Consider the following 20766-nt stretch of genomic DNA (forward strand, 5'->3'; position numbering starts at 1 on the left):
CCACCAGCCATGGTCTGAAGGGCCTGTCCAACTCAGATTGAATTATTCCTATACTACAGTGCAAGCAATTGTGTCAGTCCTGACTGCAGCAGTGTGCTGTGCAGCTCCTGAGAATTCACTTAGAAATCTGGAGTGTGGAGAAGGGGGAATAATCACAAACAATTTTCCCCCACTCACCCACACTTCCCCCTCCCCATTAATAGAAAGCTTATACTAAATCTAGGCCATGAAGTAGCCAAATGACATCCAAGTCAGTCTGTGTTTTGTCAGCACTGCTGCTGGTGCTAATGAGCATCCCTGTTTTGAATTGTAAGCTACAGTGGTTATAGTAACAGTATTAATGACTCTGTAAATGCTTCTGGCCCATTTTGGGTGCTGCAGGATGACGATACAGGAAAACAAATAAGTTATTTTAAAACCAGATAAAGCAGACCTACAATATTATGTTGATGACATGACTAGAGATCTAGAAAGCTCTAAAAAAATTGTGATGAGAACTAAATGTCCTGTTTCCCAGCTGTTTCTCTAACCACTGAAATATATTCACAAATCTGTTGGGAAGGAGGCTCTGATTTTTAAACCCTCAAATCAAGATTCTAAAATATGAGAACAATATTGAGTTAATGTTCTGTTACTTGCAGAAATACTTTTTTCAATTGCTGGATGAATACTAAATGTATTTTCATAGCAATCTTCATGTGACACAAAAGTAAAATTGAATAGAGCATAAAGTGCAGGATGATGAGGTCATGTGCTGATCCTTTGGGCCTTCCTGTTCTTTGGCTGAAAAGTGTCTGTGCTGGCTTCTGTTGGTGTTTGATAAGGTCTTGTCACAGCTGATGATCAGGTCATGCTTGATTTGTATAGACACAGTAGCTGCCCACTGTGAAAGAAATATTGACTGACAGTGTTAACAACAAGGGCATTGTATTGTACACTTAGAATGTAATGTTTCCTTTTTACGGGGAGTCTCTGAGAGATTCAGGCTTTCAGTCCAGCTGAATAGAAGTGCAGCCCCAAGTGAGCAGTTCAGCTCAGCACAAAGAGCTGGAGCACAATGAGAAATCCTCCTTTGTCAGTAGTCCCAGAGCATCTCTCTCCAAAGCTGTTTTCCTTACTTCCCAGGTAAAAGCAAACTTTGCCTCCTCCATTTCCATTCTCATGTTCTGGCTCTGCCCAGGCTCCTCCACAGCCGAGCTCCAGCACTGTTTTTTTTCAAATCTAATCCTACCAGTATGGCTTTTGTTGGGTTATGTTTCTGCTGAAGGGAAGCAAAATTTGTGAGAAGAAAAACAAAATATCCAAACCAATAGTGTTTTTACTGCTTTTTCTTACAGGAAGAAATAAGCATGGAAAGAAACGTCACTGAAGAGTATGGGCTGAAAACATGAATTCCCATATTTATTTTTCATGTAAAGACATTTGAAGACTTGAAAACTAAAATTATGTGTTTTGAACTAATTTGGTTTTAATTAATAATTCTGCTCTTCAGTCACTTCTGACCAATTTATCACTCCTCAATATTTATGTTGTTTATTCCTTATCGGAAACAATAATTGGACGTAAAATTTAATAATAATATGATCCAACCAATGGTTGGTTTTTTTATCTCTTCCCCATGAAGCAAATCCAGAAGGAAAGGAGTTCTATTGGAAATGTCAACTAGAGGATCTTGCTGTCTGCTAATTCAGGGAATTTGTTTAGTGGTGCCCTTAAAAGATGTGTCCCAGGGGTGGGGGTTGTCGTGTGGGGTTCTTCAGTTAGATAAGGAGAATCATTGAGAAGCCTGCACACGGGTCACGTTGAAAAATGTGTTTTTCTCCCTTGTTGCTGCTGTTTAAAAGGAAGGAAACAAAATTGCGTTGTTTCAGATATGAAGCACTGACAACAGGAACATAACACTTTGCTGTTGGGGTCTGCTAGCCAGGCATTGCTGAAGGATTTTTTAAGCCATCCGTGATGAAAACTGAAGAGTGGCGCGGGCTTGGGAGTCTTTGTAGCTTCATCAGAACTTTCTGCCGGGGAAAGTGTTTACATCCGTGCTAAACTGAATTAATTTATTTGGTCTTTTGAAAGGTCAGAATACGAAAGTGAGTCTGCAAAGTCCTCAGCTGTATTCATTTCCTGCCTGGCCCGCGGTTCCCGGCCGGCATCTCTGATTAGTGCTGTTTACAAGTGACATACATCACTGTCACCATTAATCTTCAGGCAGTCGTTTCCTCGGCTGAGCCCTGCGGTGTTCGCAGCCAGCTCTGACATCAGTGCTCATTAGACAATGGCGTGTTAATGACCAGCTTCCGGAAAGGCTCACCTTCCACACTCACAGGCCTCTTTTAAAATGTGGTTTTTCCATTGTGCTGTTCACCGGAAATGCTGAAGGCGGGAATGTTCTCTAAATCCTGCACAAAATATCCTTCCTACTGGAGTTCTGCACTACTGGATTTATTTCTGTCTTACAGAAAGCCAGAATGACTCCTCACATGACAGCCTGATCTTAAAGGATTTTTTGTTTGTTTGTTTGGTTTTTTAAGACAGATATTATCGACCCATGGCAATGGAGCAAACAGCAGCAAGTTTTGGGCTGAGAGTTTTCTGGTCCTTCTGGGAAAGATGTGGGACTGTTGCTTGGTCATGCACAAGAGGGCTGTGACTCCTAATCCACTGACTATTAACCGTAATAACCATAATATCAAACTCCCTACAGAGCACAAGGGAATAAAATCTGTGTTGCATCAGGACTGAGTCTGATATCACTGAACCACTGGGTGGTTTAAGCAGAGCCAACATGCTTAATGCCAGGCATCTCTGCTCTTCCAGTCAGACTATCAGGAACATCTCAGGATGCTGCAGCCCAGGCTGAGCTACCAGGGCAGGCATTGTCAAACCTCCACAGTGATTCTGCAATATTTTTTTTCAGCTTATATGTTATTATATTTTATTGCTACTTCTTCCTGATAACATTTTGTTCTTGCATCCTGAATTTAGCTGAGGTGAATAGTCCAAGGGCTTACAAAGTGGTATGGTGGATTTCCCATCAGAACAGTAAAAAAAATTGGTACCCAAAAAATATATAGCTAAATTTCCATATGAATATGTAAATATATTATCTTCAAAGTCTGTCAAAAGCATCTGAAGATATAAAAGCTACATGTCAGTCTGATCTTTATCTTCAGTAATTACCCAAAGACATTCATCACGAAAATTAGGTAAAAATAATAATGTTACATCACATTTCAGTGCAATCTTCAGAATGACTGAGAAATTTTCCAGGAAGGTTCAACTAATTTTTGATGATTGAAAAAAGTTGTATTCTAAAATGGAAGCTGGAATAGTTTTATTTCCTAGATTATGGACGTTTTGCAGTTGTAGTTTTTTTTTCCTCCTCCTAAACTTAGAAATCTAATGAGGAGTTTGGCTTTGAGGCAGGGATGCTCCTTGTCAGCCTTTACCAGTCAGTCATAGTCTCTCTTCTTCTTTGCTAATACCAGAATTTCTAACAAAAGCCTTCTGTCACCAGGCATCAGGGTACCAGCTTTCCCAAAACTGCTATCCAGTTTTTTCAGATTTGCAGGAACCCTCAAGAAAACTTACTGGTTACCTAACACAGTGAGAGGCTGAGGGCTGTGAATCCTACAGAGCCTTCAGGGAAACTTCAGGCATAGCAGAGACAAGGCTTTGCTCTAGTAAAGTCCTTGACTTTACTTGTGTGAGTGTTTAATTCCAGTCATGCAAGAAATCTTATCTGATTCGATTGCAGTGTTGTGTTGGAGACTGTGTGATCTGAGACATTTGGGACCCAGCAGATGTGAGCAGCAGCAGCAGAAACAATTGAACCCATCCTTCATTCTGCTAGGCAGCAGGATGGATTTTATGAATTCCTCACTGTCACCCTGTGCTGTTATTACCATGACAAAAGACCTTGCCATTTGGGCACTATCCATTCCTCGAATTTTTCAGGCTTTTAGCCTGAGTCATGGCATACTGCATGATTATTGTGGGTTTGATGATACACTTCTTAACTTTTGCATGAGTTGTCCTTGGTGACCTCTGGTTTTCACACCAGATTCTCATCAGGCCCAATCTGCTGCTCCTGTCTTTCTCCTCTGTGTTTTTCTGCCACAGCTAGAATAATTGGAATCACAAAAATAAGTTTTGCAAAGCTTGCCAAAAGTGCTTCCTCAAAACAGAGGAAGCATGATATTTGCAGTTTCAGTATGCACACTAGGAAGGGAGGTATTCTAGTCTCTCTGTTGAGTGAAAACAGGTGATCATTTATCAGCTTCTGTTGTCAACTTGATAAACATGAATCTTTAAGAAGTTTGATATTGCTGTGGTCACCAAATCTAATACAAATGTTGCACTTCGTCTATTGCTGATCAGCCTAGATTGCCTGAGGACAGACCATTGATCTGAAATATGTCCTTGTGGCATGTATGAAACGATTTCCATTCCAGTTTGCAGTGACCACAGCCATTTTTTGCAATTCCTAGGGAAGGTCTGCAGATCAGGAGACCCTTTGCTTTACTTGATCCACAAGCGCCTTTCAAATCCTAATTTAGAGATTTTCACTGAGGCTAAGTATTTTTTTTTTTTTCAACCCAGAATGATCTCCAAGTTTAAAGTGTTTGCTTTCTGATTATCAAATTCCATCTCATCCTGACCGATGTTACACGTTGTAGTATAGACACATGTTGCCCAGAGGATGGGTATATGGGCACCCAGACCTTCCAGCGCCAAAATAAGGCACCTCAGCTGGTGGCTGACAGTAGCCACGGCTGTCCCGGTGCTCCCTCTGTAGGAAAAGTTCTGACATGTCCTTTCTCCCTCGCAAAAAGGGGACATGAACACCTCTGCCTAGGAATCAACATCCCACACGTTCTCCAGTCAAACCCAAAAGAGCTGTGTGCTGTGTCCCTTTGCTGCTGGTACCTTCCATGCCCCCCAGCTCATGCTGGGGAGGGGGGCTTGGCTCCTCAGCAATGAACAGAGCAGCCTTTCTTAAGGACTAAGAAATAATCAGTGCAGTAGTCTGATCTTTTGGAAATTTTCTTCCCAGGTGCTTCCCTGGTGAAAGGAGTCAGTTGTTTGGGGTTTTCCAGGAAACACAGAGCCTGATTTCCAGCACAGGGCACAGGCTGAGGCGCAGCCATGGAGGGTACAGGACTACAGCTCCCGATGTCGCCCTGGGTACAGCTCCTCCCAGCCCTCCTACCCTCCTCCCTTTCATTCTATTTCTTCTCTAGAGGTAGTTTAGCTACAGTTTGCCTCTGGTTTTCCCCGAGGTTCCCAGCTCTCCATGAGCAGGGTCAGACCTGCAGCCAGCAGAAAGAGCACCTTTGGTACCCCCATATGTCCATCCCACACCTCCAGCAGATCTTGCTGAGTCACACAGAATCACAGAATCAGTTTGGTTGGAAAAGACTTCTGAGATCAGCGAGTCCAAGCTCTGACCCAACCACACGTTGTCACCCAGACCATGGGCACTGAGGGCCATGTCCAGTCCTTAAACCCTCCAGGGGTGGTGACTCCACCACCTCCCAAGGCAGCCCATTCCAGTGTCTAATCATCTTTCCTGTGAAAAACATTCTTCCTAATATACAACCTAAACCTCCCCTGGCAAAGCTTAAAACTTTGGTCAGATCACAAGTAGCCTGGGAGGAGAGGCTGGACCCCACCTGGCTCCAACCTCCTTTCAGACTTCCCTTGTACTTGCAGTTTTGCTGCCTGGTTCACACCAACTCATCCCAGACATGTGCCATGATGTGAAGATCCTTGTCGGCTGCCTGGGGGGCAGAAGAGTTGGCCCTCATGACTGTGCAAGGTCAGACCATCAACTCTCAGTTTAAAGATCATCTGTATCAGAGAATCCTTCTGTTCCTACTGAGAAGGACCTGCAGATGCTCTTATCACCTTCTCGCTTCTGATGGATCTCCAGTATCCAGAGCTGAGTGATCATGCACTGCTGTCCTGGTCACCCTCTTCCAATGACAGACCCATCAATGACAAATCTCCATTTGTGTTGATGGCACAGGCCCTGTTTCTTTCTGTTACTTTTGTGGCAGGGCTCTGCAGACATGGCCAGAGACACAACTGTTCTCTTTATGTTTGCCCCTGTAGCTGCATCTGGCAGCTGAGTGCATGTGGGAACCCACATCATCTTAGCTGTAAAAAACCAGGTGGGCTGTGACCTGGGGTCCTTGTCTGGCTTCTGAAGGATCATTTGGCACTGCTTTGCCCCCAGTGCTTGCCATGCTGTACTCATTTAACTGGTGTGATGGTTATCTGAGCAGAGCTGAAAACAGGGAACCCCACCAAGCCCTAGGGGCAGAGTCAGAGCAGATACTTCAAAGCAAAACCCCGGGCTTGTGCCTGGGACATGTGAGGAAAAGCCTCCTTGCACAAGTGAGCCTCTCTGAAGTCTCACTCTGGCTGCTGCAAAACGTGCTCCTCTTCAGGTGCCTTATTTATCTGCACTTTCTGCTTATCATCACTTGAAGGCAGTAAAGCTCATGACAGGTCTTGCTCTAGCCAAGTGTGATTTGATCAAATGTTAGCATCTTAGCTGTTAAAGTAAAACCCAGCAAAGCCAAGGAAAAAGTCATTGCTTTGGGTCTGACTGTGTCCAGGTTGTGCCAGGGAAACTGTAGCTGTTAATCACCATCTTCCTGGGTGGGAGAGGATGCTCTCCCTTTGCTTGAATACAGCCTGCTTCAGTAGATTGCCTGGTGCCCCCTAAGATAAAAAATGCTACGTGTGAGATTATCCTGCGGCATTTCTTGACACAGTCTGGCCTGTGCAGGGCTAGAATTCTTGGACAGAATTTGCTAGCAAACCATGTTAGTCATACAGAAAAAATTGTGGTCCAGTGACCAGTGTCCATCTCTCAGTGTGTAACTACACGTGAATGCCACAGCAGTGACAGGAGGCTGAGTAAGTCCAGCCAAAATCAGTTTCTTGGACAGCATGGAAATTTCCTATCTCTCATTCCTGGTCTGAGTGATTCAGTGGCTTTGTATGGACACTGTGTAGGGTGTGTGTTGGCACATGAGAAATGTGCACTGGAGCTTTCCAAAGAGAGGGATCCAGGGTCCAAGAGGGAAGGCCAAGATGTGTGTAGGGCCATGAGCCTTCAAATCCCACAAGGTGTGTGGTGAAAACCAGTCTGCACCAAAGTGATGCTCAGTGGTGTTTATCTACTCTACAGCAGGCACAGCTGACTGCTGCCTCCTTGCCTCCTTGCTGCCCTTCTGGCAGCCTTGGTAGCACCTGTGGCGTCCCTTTGCCTTCCATACGATACTATTGGAATTTTTCTCCTGAGTTTTTCCTCCCCCTGCATTACCAGGTGTGAGTTTTGGCAACAGAGGTGTGGGTGATGGACACACACAGCTTCTGACTCTGGCCTTAGTCATAAACACTGAGACAAAATATAAGGTGAAGTCTCCAGTGTGATCTGAACTGATACTGAAAGAATAAGCAAGGTTCCTTTGGCCCTGCAAAGCTCTGAGAAGGCTAATTAGCCAGGATGATAGCATGGCTAATTGGACAAGGCTGGGTGTGGTGCTGGTACATCTGTTTTGCTCATATATACAGGGAGGAAGCCTTCTTGATTGAACTTGATCTGCCTGTGGATCCTTCCTAACATTCCTGATTGAAGTTTCCTTTTGGTGGGACCAGGTGCCACCTGATCTACAGAAAGGATATAGGATGTCCTATCTCTCTTTGCTTTTTGTGAGTGTTGGACCAGATGGGTTCTGACTCCCTTCCAGACCTCAGTTACTCTGTCAATAAGACTTGAGAGTCTTCCTGAAAACAGACAAGCCAACAAATTGCCCCAGTAAACAAGAAAATTGTAGACCAACCCAAACCCCCTTGATCTTTGTTTCAACTCAGCATAGGAACTGAGGAGCTGTACCTTGGGCTCTCCACCAGTTTGCTCTGGGGAGCATATTCCAGGGGCTGCAGCTTCCCTGGCTCTGGCTGAGCCAGGTGCTACAGATGCTGCTGCTGTGCCTGAGTAATGGGCAGAGGCTTGTGTTCCAGGGAGCAGCTGTTGAAGAGAAATCAGGGAGGCCATTTAGCTGAAGTTACGGCAGAATCAAACAATAAATCCTCTGCCAGATCAGCTGTGTTGCCGCAGGCAGGGCTGTGCTGTGCACACCAGCAGTGGGCAGTCAAAGTCCGTCCCAGTGTCTACCCAGTGCTCACCCCACCCCTCGGGGGTGGGGGTCTGGAGGGGTGTCCCCCACAGCCAGGAGAAAGTAAAAGTTTTGTCTTGTGTTAGATTTCCCCTTGGTCTTAGCACTGCCCTGGAAATTAGCACCACATTCTGCTGGCCAGGCAGAAGCTAGGAAGATTTCAATGTAAGAGGACGGTAAAGCAGCTTTGCTTTGTTTTCTGAAATGAGTGATTTCTTCCCTCCATGTCCCAGTCCCAGGCTCTTGTATTTTTCATGCTTCATTAAAAGTGTTTGTAATTATATGAGTGGCTTCAGAGGCCAATTAAGCCTTCATTTGGAGACTGCTCTGGGTGCTGGAAGCCCTCTATTAGGCTGGGCTTCTGCCAGGGAAAAACACAACATAGTCTTTAACAACTGTACCAGCTCCGATCTGCTTAATGTTGATTTTCCTATTAAGTTCAGCTAATACTTTTCTAATTGTGTGAGCTGGGCCTGAAGCCAGGCCCAGTGACTTTTGCCAGCTGCTTTCAAGGCTGAATCAGAGCTGAGCAGAGCCCTCGCAAACACTCCCTGCACACGTGCTCAGCCCCGTCTGAAGAGCGGCTGCTCTCCCCAAAAGTGACTCAGGCTTTGTGCCCCAGGTGCTGTTGCCCAGGGTAAGCCCCATCCAGCCATGAGAGACGTGGATGCCAGGAAGCACACTCAGCAGAGTACCAGGAGCCTGGCACTGCATGGAACTTGCCCCAGGAGGTGCCAGAAGGGATGCCATGGACTCAAAGACCAGCCCCTGCCTGTCCATTAGCCATAGGGCAGGAATTATTGTGTGGGCTTTCTGAGGCAGGTGATACACTACAACCTGCCCAAGAGGGGATATTTGCAAATAGAAGGACATGCACAGCTCTTCCACAGTGTGTAAGGGAGGATGCTGGCATGCTGGTGGGGTAGGAGACTTCAGTCAAGGAGCTCAGGGATGCCACTCACCTGCTGTGAATCTGCTGCTCACGAGGGGGTGGAATGACAAACCTTCCAACCCAAACCTTTGCTTGATTCTGTGAAATTCAGGCAGATGTACAAACTCATTACTGACCAGCAATGAACCTAAAAACATCTGAGTTTATTTAATAACTGAATTGCTTTCTTTAATTAAAAATGGCAAGGCAATTAAATAATTTAATTTCTAAAATCTTATTTAATTTCAATTAGCTCTGATTAATGGCTATTCCTTCAAATAAAAATATCAATATGATAGAAAACACTAGTTTTGAATTTTTCATTTCAGGAACATTACTGTCTCTTAACTTTAAAACCCTCGCAGCTCTAATACAATTATCATGTGCCAATCAAGTTTTAATGCCTTATTACATCCTAACACTGACAAATACAAGAGACTCTGAGCCTGTGTTTGGGGCTGATTTGTTTCTGCAAAGCCCCTTGTTTGAAGCCCCTGTGGGCTGCAGCCAGCCACTCACAGGGAGCCTGGGCTGTGTGACCTGGGGCTGGCCAGGGCCCTGGGGTGAATGACAGCAGCCACCAGAGTTCACTGACAGCCACAGCACTCCTACCTGCTTTGACTCTGCAGATCTTCTGGAGCATTTGCTTTTCAAGAGTTTATTCCTCTATTAAGGCAGGATTAAGAACTACATGTTTGAGTTAGGAAATAAGATTCTGGAAGCCAAAATTGTATTTCTTTTCTTGACTATAAAAATTAAAATTTAAAAAGCAGCCACATGACAGGTTCAAAACCCAATTCATCATGGAATTTCTGGCAGCAAAACATAGCTTCTGTGTAAGGTGTTTGGTACACAGGGAGGGAAATTTAGAGAGCTTGTAATTCACAGCAACACGGCACTAGACATCCAAGGAAGTCATTATTGTAGATGGTTTCCTGGTAGCATAAAGAAGCAGGAGGGAGCCAGGCTGTTTCAGAGCAAAGTTGAAAACACTAATTGACTTTTACTCACTGGGAAAGAAGATGTAGCATGAAAAATGGCTTTGTGGTTTGAATCATTAAAGACTGAGGAGAGAGCTGCTGGCTAATGGGTCTGTACTGGGCAGAAATGGCTGTGTTGGGGTTGCTGTGAGCAATCTGCAAGGTGTGCTCATAAAGCATAGGAGGAGTCAGCAGGACTCTGGCTAGCACAGGGGGAAGAGGGGCTGGAAAGGATCAGAAAGGAACTGGCCAGCACCTGATGCTTGCCATGGCCTCTGGACAGAGCACAGCTCCTCATGGGAGGGCAGAGATGGCTCTGCCCTTCTGGGAGCAGGCTCAGGGTGCAGGGCAGTGTATCAGAGCCCCTAAGGGCACTGAGGGGCCTTAGCTGCCCCAACCAGCCCCAGCCACACCCTATGCTCATGGACCAGGAGCTCCGTTTAAACTCAGGTCTCAAGCTCTGCTGTAGGCTGGTCTGTCTGCAGCCCCATCTCCTGCTAGACCTCTAAATGGCCCCTACTCTGATCCCTCCCAGGGCTGTGGATGGACACTGGTGGGTTCCTGTGTAACCTGCTTTGCTCAGGTGCTGTGGGATGGTGCCCTCAGTGAGCACACAGCCAATGCTGGGATCATCCTCAGCTCCTGCCTTGTCTCCGCTTGGGCAGCATCTCCCCTGCTGCTGCTTCCTTACAGAGCACATTTGCAGCACATCCTCCTAAGAAGGTCACTGGAAGTCTGCTGAGCTGCACAGGGGTCACCAGACAAGCCCTGGGAGGAAAGGACTGCCATGTTTTTGGCTGTCACCTGGAGGAGAGGTGCCTTCTCCCTACAGCAAACACATTTCTTTGCTGAAATAATAAGGTATAAGTCCAGTGCTCCCTATTTCACGTATCATATACACATCAGGGTTTATTCTGGCTCTTGGAAGAAGTGAGCTCAGAAATAATCCAAGGGTCAGTTTTCTAACATTAGGCTGGAATTGTCTTTATTTACTTCTACAGACTTGGCCAAAGCTCAAGGCACTGTAATGCTATGCATTCTTCAGTAAACACAATTAACTGGAAACTCAGAAACATTGATATCATCTTTTCCCTTGCGACTGGTCACTGTGAACTGCTGTCTCTAGCCAGAAATTCAACTTCCTTTTCTCCCAGGGTTGCAGAGTAGGCGGAAATCCATTTAGCTTAAAAAAAAAAAAAAATTTGATGATGCAGCTTAGCTTGGTTTATGGCAGTGGGAAGAATAGGAAGGTCAGGATTTTACAGAGCTAGTGGGTCCCTGCTATTCAACAGGAGCTGGATGTTTGTCCCTGAGGCAGCCAGGTGGGATCATTAGGGTCAGGACATGCCATGGCCCCAACATTCAGCCACAAATCTCCACCAACATGGAGACCAAAGCTGGACTTTAAACTCCTGTTTTACCATCTCCCCATAAACCCTCTCTGAAAGAATGCAGAAAGGCCCTCTAGAGCTTCACCAAGCCAGAGGCAGATAAATTATATTTTTAGTGGGAGTTCTTCGATGTGGTGTTAAAAGCCCTTCTCCAGATGATCCAGTCTAGTACTTCATGATCTTATGGCTGGAAAAGTCTTGTCTGCTGCCTAATCTAATCCTTATTTGGTGTAATTGAGGGCAAACATTTCTTGTCCTTACCCAGCATGGACACACTAACAGTTTATCATCTTTCTCTCCGTAACTGCAGCCTTTTATGGCTGTGATGTTTAGGTACTTCATGTATTGTTACCCTGTGTCGCTTTGGTCTGCCCACTTCTAGATTGAACAAACTCTCATTCTTCCATCTTACCTTTTAGGTCTGCACTCTGGACTCTTTCCAGTCAGTCTGCAACCTCCTTGAAGAGCAATATCCATCTTCCAGCCTCTTACTGAATGTCTGAAGGAGGCAGAGCTCTGTGATTATCCCACATGTAGGTGTGTAAGAGATTTGTAACAGAAATACTGAGGTTGAAGTGAAGCCTGAATCGTAGTGTGTGTAAAGAATGAGAGAAATGCAAGAGGGTGAGGATTAAAAGAATGACCTGTAGTGATAAGGTAGAGCACTGCTCCCAAAACTGGGTTTCTAGGATGCCACTCCTGGTTGTAAAACTGAAGAATGTGTTCATGTCATGACCAAAAGACCTTGCAGTCTGGTCAGATCACGGCACAGACAAGGAAGGCATCACAAGACCCCACGTCCCACCGAGAGAATGGCAATTCACACACCATTGCATTTCCTGATGGGCCACCAGGAAAGCAAACGTGTCCAGACTAGGAGAAGCAGATAAGCCTCAAATCTGAAGAGTTTAGCCTGTGCTGCTGGTGGCGGGAAGGGCAGTGTGTACAGTTTAAGGCTCTGTTTCTGCACACTGCCCTGTGCTCTTGGCAGCATGGTCCCAGCCTGGTAGCCTTTTACCTCCTGGGAAAATATTTGTAATTCACAGCAACTTAGCTGCTGTGAACTACAGCTGCTTAGCTGTGTAGTTGATTGAAAGCTTCTGTGTCTCATCCATTCATCCTGCAGGGACCTCCAGCAGCCTGTCTGTGTGCATGGCACACTCTGCTCTCCCTCCCCTTGTTCCCTGTGCAGGATCACTCATGTTCTAAATCTCCATGCTTTTCCTCATTTCCAGTCTGTAGTTAAACTGCTGCTAAGCTCTGTACATGCTAGGTTCACCACTGCTCTTCCATGGCTGCATATTTGGGGATTCTGGGCAGATTGGAAAGGGTGTCTCCAGACAAGCCCTGGAGGGTCAGATGTACTTGCTGCTAAACAAAGGATTTGCTTCACTGAATTGCAAACCCTGGATAGTTAGGCCAGTTAGTTCATGAGTGGAGGCTGGTTGAGATAGTCATGTTTCTACACCAGTACTGAAACAGATTAACTGAAAAAGTATTAGCAGCTGCAGAACACAGAATATCTGGATAAAAATCTGATGGAGTTTTGGCTTGGAATAATTTCCCTGTCCTTATATAATAATACGTGGTTTTGTGTTCCAGGTCTGTTACTGTTTTGTTGTGATACCGTGAAAAACAGAGTTCAAGATAAAGAATTTTTGTAAAGTTTATTAAGGAATGAAATAAGAGACAAAAGTCCAGTGCTGGGGTGCTCCTGGCGGGCAGCCAAAGAACATGCCCTGTCCTGACATATAAAGTGTTATCTTTATATGGTTACAACCATTACATGATTACATCCTGAGGTACATGCATATTCATGTGTTTCATACATTATTCAAACATTCTTGTAAACTTTCTGATGTTTTGGGAACTTCTTTGTTTGGGTTCTTCACACTCCAGCTTATCTGCATAACATCCTGTGTGTCAGGTCAATATATTTATTTCTTCTTGTGTCTCCATCCTGCTCTTTCACATCCTCTGATAAGATTTTTGTATGTCCTTCTTAAATTTAACATGATATTCTTTAATTGTCCTCTGCTGCTCTGGTTTGTGTCACAGTTATCTTATTACTTGAAGGATTCAGTCAGTGGAAAGGGGAACAACATTTTACACTATTTGTTTGGCTCCATAGAGGTATTTTAACACCTAGTGTTCACCTAAGGCCTATAATATGGGATATTCACCCTACTACTATTTCTATAAACTATGAAGGACATACTTATAGATTTTGTTATACTGACAAACAGCTAAATAAAGGTGTACATGACATAATATCTGAATACTTATGATCAATGCAAAAAATAATATCTATAAATGTGAAAGCCAATATCTTATTGCAGTCCTCTTTTTTATTAACAATACTAAGCAGACATTTGACTGAATTATATGCCACAAGATTGTTGGTCAAGGACTGAGGGCAGAATATTCTGCCCTCTTATGAACAACTCTAGGCAATATATGAGAGGGAAATTGCAGTGGGGGAAGAAAAACCCTGCTTTTAGAGCTGTCCCCATTCCCCTTCCCGTATGTACTGTATATTACCTTGTGTGACTCAGACAGAACAAAGACAAGCAGGATTTTAGAGATAATTTCTTCAAAATTTGAGCCTACTTTGGTCTCTGCTGCTGACACAGTCCAGCCTGCCTTCTGTACTGCCCTGATGGGGTTTGGACCAAGCATGCATATACTGAAGAATTTAAAAAGCACAGTGGGATTCGGCCTCTATTATCCATGAGCTATAAGTAAAGGCAATCCACAGCTGGATGTTGGAAAATGAAAAAATACAGCAGCAAACCCACTCTTGTCAGCACTAGATTTCATGGAGCAAAGTAATTCTAAGAAGCTCAGCAAGATCACAGTGATGCACCCTGGACATGAGAGTACACAACATGGGTGTCCTCTGTTGAGAGATCCTGTTCCCTCCTAGTATGAGCATCATGGTGGGAAGTGCTTTTTGAGGACTATCCCTGGGGAGGTGGCACCTGGCTGAAGATGCTACAGTGGGATATGCTGGCTCCAGGGCAGTGGATTCTTGAATGGGAGCAGTCTGAGCCTCCATGAGAAATGCCTTGAGCTCTCAGGGATTAGGGCACTTCTCGAGCAGGTCATGCCCTTGGCCACAGCCCTGTGACTTTAACGTTGTGTGATGGGGATGCAGCTGGCAAGACAATATGTGCCTCCTGCTGCCTTCCTGCACATATCATGGAGCAGAGTCTGCTTCGAGAGGTGCTCATTAACCCCTAAAGAGCAAAGTCCTGTTTGAGCACAGTTTTTGCTCGGTACAGGAAATATCCCAGTGCTCACTGGGAAGCTGCAGCAGAACAGCTCTGCAGACCAGTGAAACATGAAGGTGGTGCCTTCAGACTACTGTAGCACAAGGATCTGAGCACAAGCATTAGCAGGGAAACCAGGCAGCTTCGGGGCTTGTTTTGATTTCTGCTCCATCCTTCCAGTCTAACACACTTAGCACACATCAGGGAGCAGGGCAAGGAGACGCTCTGTTCTCACATCTTGTGAAGTCAATCAGTTGCATAATACGAAACACAAGCAGCAGGAACGTGATCAAGTGCAGAGAAGGGACGCATCAAGCACTTTATTGTGGCTGTGGGAGGGGTGAGCCAGGCCTCTCTCTACCCAATTTATCTTTTCCAAACTGCCTTTTGAGCCTGTTTTGCATCAGCTGCCTGTCACTCTAAATACAGCTCGGATTTCAAGGTAGCTTCCCTGGAGCCCTTGTCTACTAGAACAGGAGGGGTAAACACCCCCTAAAGCCCCCGGAGCGATTCAGAGAGTTTAGGTGAGCCACTTCCTCTGCATTATACTCGGCAGCGGGGCAGGGATTGCTCTGGGGCAGTGCAGGGCTTGCAGAGTGTGGGGGGAGCCAGCATATGTGTGAGACAGCTGAGAGACAGCACCGGGACAGGGGTCACCGTATTCAAAGGGCTCCTACGAGGGGAGAGAAATGACCCTTTTTCTTCAGATAAGGCTTAAACTCGGGGATTCTGCAGCTTTTGAGAGGTCTCTAGGCAGCTAATCCGGTGAGGTGCAAGTAGATTTTTTTCTGTGTATTTGTCCTCCTTCAGTCAGGAGTACCTTTTGCACCACCTGAAGGAGTGTGAGCATCAGGGATTGGGGTATCATGATACCCCAATCCCTGAGCTCTTGGTTGTTTCCACTCTTGAGCCTTCTGGTTGTGTCTCATCAAAAAGTTCTTGAAGATTTCACAGATCCGCAGTGCTTATTCAGAGATTGTGCTGCACATCATCAGAAGGGACAGACTCCCTGCACGTGGCAGAAACGGCACCACCTGAAGGGCGAGCCTGAAAAAAGACAGGGACAGTTGCCTTGTTGATGCTGACGCAGAAAATTGCAGATGCCATTCTGTTCTGTGCCAGTGAAAGGTTTGATGTGATGGCTTACCAGATGCTCTGCATGCTCAGCCCCATATATTTTGGTTGAAGGAAACAGGGAACAGGGTTAAAAGATGGAGAGCAACAATGTTCAAGGAAGAGGGGGCAAAAAGAAATCACTCCAATATGAAGCCTTCCAGGCATCTGCCACTGTCACAAGCAATTTGCCTCTTTGTCTAACAAACAGCAACAGCATTTGCTGTTCAAAGCATGTCTGAAAGCTGTGGGAGTATATAATGACTGTGAAGGGATTCTGGATTTTCTTGCTCCATCTTGAAATTCATCTCTCATCCTTGTTATATTAGCACTATTTTTAGCTGCTCCCACTCCGAATATAAGTAATTCTCCATGATGCATCTCAAGCACGAGATGACAGTAAAGATGGTTGGGTGTTGCTGAGCTGAAGAATCATTCTGGAGCCCATATGTGGCACAGTTCTCTTAAAGATCCTACTACACTGTCCTAAAGCACTGGGATGCTGCTTTCAGCTCACTGTGACCTCTTTTGCAGGTCAGCAAGGTCTCTCAGCACATGCAGATGCTCCCTCCAGGGACAGATGAATGTCCCTGGAGATCTTTGGCTGCTGGACAGTGTTCCCAAGGATTGTTTTGTCCAGATGCTGTGGGATGTGTTCTCCTCCTTCCCATGGCTCATCTCAGGGCCTCTCCTCACAGAGCTTCCTGCTCCTTCTGTACATCACTGGGTATTCTTTCCCTTTCCAGCTCTCATGACCCCAGCCTTTCCCATTCCCAGGCAGAGTGTCTCCATTCCCTTTTTCAGCCTGGCCCTCCCTTCACAGGCACCACAAGATGCTGGTGCTCATGAGACAGGGAGAAATACAGCTGGTGTCTGGTGGCAGCACAAGGGCAGGACATGGCCCATGGAGCAGAGGTGAATGCACAGGGCAGCATGGCAGTGGTGTGCAGCTGTCCCAGTGATACGGGCAGAGGACAAGCAATGTCCTGTCCAACAGGCAGCATTTCCTGGCTGATGGGATGTTGGGCATGTTCTGATGGTCATCTAGTGCTCTGTGTAACAACCCAAGGTCTGTGTCTGGCAATCCTTTCCAGGTGGGACAAGTCCAGTAGGGAAGTTAAACCGAGTGGCAATTTCATGTTAGATTTCGGTGGGTGAGGTTTAGCTAGACTAACTGGGACTGCAGCATAATTTCACAAAATGAGGAAACGCAATTTGCCACAAACTGCAATTTCTTATGATGAACAAATAAGATAAACACGCTGCACTTATGGACTATAAAACTCTTTGTGTGTGATTTATACCATGACAGCAATGAGCATTGCTGCTCCTTTCAGTGTGATGCACGTCTTTAGAGCTGACTTGCATTTCCAGTGATCAGAGACAGTGTCCTGGAGCTGAACATACTTGATCTGGGGAAGTCCAGGTCCATAATATACATTTGTGGCTCCATTTATAAGGTTATCCAACAGAGTATCTCCTTTGATTTTTTTACATTACGTCCTTAGAACCACAAGTCCCCTGTGGATGACCATTTAGGATTGCTGCAGTAAGTGTTGGTCAGATTCCTGGGTGATCCAAGTGATCCTGTGTTAGATGAGCCAGTTATGGATACACTGGAGGCTTGATTCAAAATATGTGTAGAAGCCAATATTTTTCCTCAAAACTTATTTCTAGCTGAAACACAAAGCATGAGTTTGCCTTGGGATAGCAGCTTACTGGTGGCTCATCTGCTGATTGCAGTCTTTAGCATTCAGCCTGCATCTGGAGTACCAGAACCACTGGTTTCAGAAGAGGCACTAAAATCTCAGGCACTTGCATCCGGCTGAGAAGTTCAGAAGGATAAAATGTAACAACATGAAACAGTTGTTTCCTCTTTTTTTTTTTTTTTTTTTTTGAAAAAGCAGAAATTTCTGAGCAATAAAACATTGAGTGTGGTCCCTCTGAGCTTCAGCTGCTGGACACAGCCATGTGCCCATGTGCCGTAGATTTTGCTCACAGCTCTTTCTCTATCTTGTTTTTAAATCTCTGTGGCACAGTGAAACTCAGATCTGCCCAGATTTTTAGTACTCGTGCAACATAAATTTTAAATATCAAGATGTCCTTGACAAAACAGGGCGCAGCAAGCAGCCTCTGCATGTCTGTTATACAGGGTATGCAGTCTCGTGCAACCAGTCTCTGCAGCAATTCACATTTGCCCGCTGTAGTATTCCACATTTTTGCTACACTGGATGTTTGCCACTTGCAATTTAATTTTTCTGAGTCACCTCCAAGACAGAGGTCAAGAAACTTCAGGCAAGAATCAACTGCTGTCAGCGTTTCCTCTTCTCCCTCTTTGTGAGGTTTAAACCAGTTGCACACCAGGGCTGAGGATCCATTGGATACCTGGCACCTTTTAGAATTGTCCCTCAGGCTGGGGCGGCATGAAGAGCTTTCGTTTCTTCTCAAGTCATTGTGTGTAGCACGCTGGCATCACACAGTGCGTCTGAAAAGGTGCTGCAGCTGCTTGTTCTTGCTTTTGTGTTTCTTTAGCCTGAAATTGTAATTCTTGCCACCTCATTCACAGGCTTGTAAGAAGTCACCTTTTAAATAACAGGCATAACCTTGAGACAGGCACTGACAGATGCTTGCTGCTTCCAAGCTACCTTTTGTGAGCTGGCTTAAAGAGCTCAACAACTAAGCTGTGATCGGAGCAGCAAGCAACGTGCTTGTAGCACAGGGCCGTGACCTCACTGACAAAACGTCCCCTGGGCTTTTCACGAGCCAATAAAGCTCTAGCTTTTGTTCCCTGGCATGGTCCTTGTAGTATGGCACCTCTAATCTTGGTAAGCTGCCACTGCAAAGATAAGAGGGAAGGGAGCAAGAAACGTCCATTTGAGGTTAAGAGAGTAGATCCTGCTACATCTGCAGTGATGAAAGATTTTGTTTTGTAGCTTGTAACTCCTCATCCTGCAGTGCTTGTCTAGGCAGAAGGTTGTTCACTCACATTGAAGGGTTGGGCTTTTTAAAGCTGGAGAACAGGAGCTGCTGCACAGCTGGGTTGCTAGGGTGCAGAAGGATCAAGAAGTGGTTTTGTTGCACACTGTACATAAAGACATCTTAATTTCTGATGCATCAACTCTCTTCCTGCCTCCCTTGATGCCTCCTCCTACTCTATACCTTAGGGTGAAGCAATCAGCCCACAAGTGAGAGGTGTGTGCCAAGCACTGACTGTGAGCAAACAGTGATTGATGGGCCCCACAGGGTCACTGGGCAGTCCCACCACCACTCATCACAGCTTCTGGCTCAAGGGTGTTATAGATGGATAATGAGATGATTGGCTCTTGCAATTAAAGGATAACTATTGTGTGAATATTAAGAAAAGCTTTAGTGAGGTACAGTTATGTTATTGTAGTTTAGGTGTCCTCTGTTCTCCCCACAGCTCCCTTTGCCCCCTGTATTGTTGCCATCAGACAGCTGGGGTTCTCTAGGACAGGTAGAAGAAGGCTGCACACGTGTCCCTTGCATGGGGCAGCTGGGAATGGAAAAGCTTGGTGGTGCTTAGGGGGTGGGCATGGCAACACCTGAGCTCCAATCCAGTTACAGGAAAGCAGTCTGCCCTGATAAATGGCAAAGAAGAGCTGCCTGACAGACTTTGGGAAGGGCCAGGGCTGGCTGATGCAACCCCCCGGGGTATAAAAGACTGAGCATCCATCTTGAAGATTAACCAGCCATGTGGTGTGCATGCAGGCAGTTCCCAGCACTGTGAATTTTTCCTTATGTAGTCCTTTTGTTGTATTTTTGTCAAGGTTTGATAAACCTTTTTAAATTTTCAAAGTGAACTGTTGTTTCTCACAAGGGGATTTCCCAGTAAGCCTCAAGTAGTGCAAAAATCTTGTGAAGAGCAGGAAGGAGCACAGAACTGTGTATTTAAACAAACAGCAGCTCAGTGTCTGTTGTAAAGACAGCAAGTGTCTCCCCGCCTGGGGCTACACAGCCCTGGGAATGATCCACACAGTCTCGCATCAGCTAAGTGCAACTGGCTTGCACTAGGGTTCTTGGAGGAATACACCAAAGAGTGGTTCTTTTCCATTCATTTAAAAATAAAACAATACTGGAATTGGAAAGCCATGCTTTCTGATTTTCCCCACAGCATTTTCCTGGAGAAGCTGGAAGCCCGGGGCTTGGACTGGTGCACTTTTCACTGGGTTAAGGACTGGATGGCAAGGCCCAGAGAGTAGTGGTGACTGGAGTTACATCCAGCTGGTGGTCAGTCAGCAGTGCAGTTCCCCAGGGCTCACTATGGGGCCCAGTCCTGTTTAATATCTTTATCTGTGATGTGGAAGAGGTGACCGAGTGCACCCTCAGCAAGTTCCCAGACACCAAGTTGAGTGGCAGTGTTGCTCTGCTGGAGGGCAGGAAGTCTCTGCAGAGAGATCTGGACAGGCTGGATCCATGAGCCAAGGCCAGCTGTATGAGGCTCAAGAAGGCCAGGTCCTTTGGGTCACAGCAATCCCATGAAATGCTCCAGGCTGGGGCAGAGTGTCTGAGAAGCTGCCGTGCAGAAAAAGAGGTGCTGGTCACGAGTGGGTGAACATGAGCCAGCTGTGCCCAGCTGGGCAAGAAGGCAAGGGCATGCGGCCTGGATCAAGAATAGTGTGTCAGCAGCACCAGGGAAGGGATTGCTCCCCCTGTACTGGGCACTGGTGAGGCCACACCTCACGTACTGTTTCCAGTTCTGGGCCCTTCACTACAAGAAAGACACTGAGGTGCTAGAGTAGGTCCAGAGAAGGACAATGAAGGTGCTGAAGGCTCTGGAGAGCACAAGTCCTGTGAGGAGCAGCTGAGGGAGCTGTGGGTATTTAGCCTGGAGAAGAGGAGGCTCAGGGGTGACCTTATCACTTG

This window comes from Ammospiza nelsoni, chromosome 9 (genome assembly GCF_027579445.1).
Source record: "Ammospiza nelsoni isolate bAmmNel1 chromosome 9, bAmmNel1.pri, whole genome shotgun sequence".
In the NCBI taxonomy this organism is placed as follows: Eukaryota; Metazoa; Chordata; class Aves; order Passeriformes; family Passerellidae; genus Ammospiza; species Ammospiza nelsoni.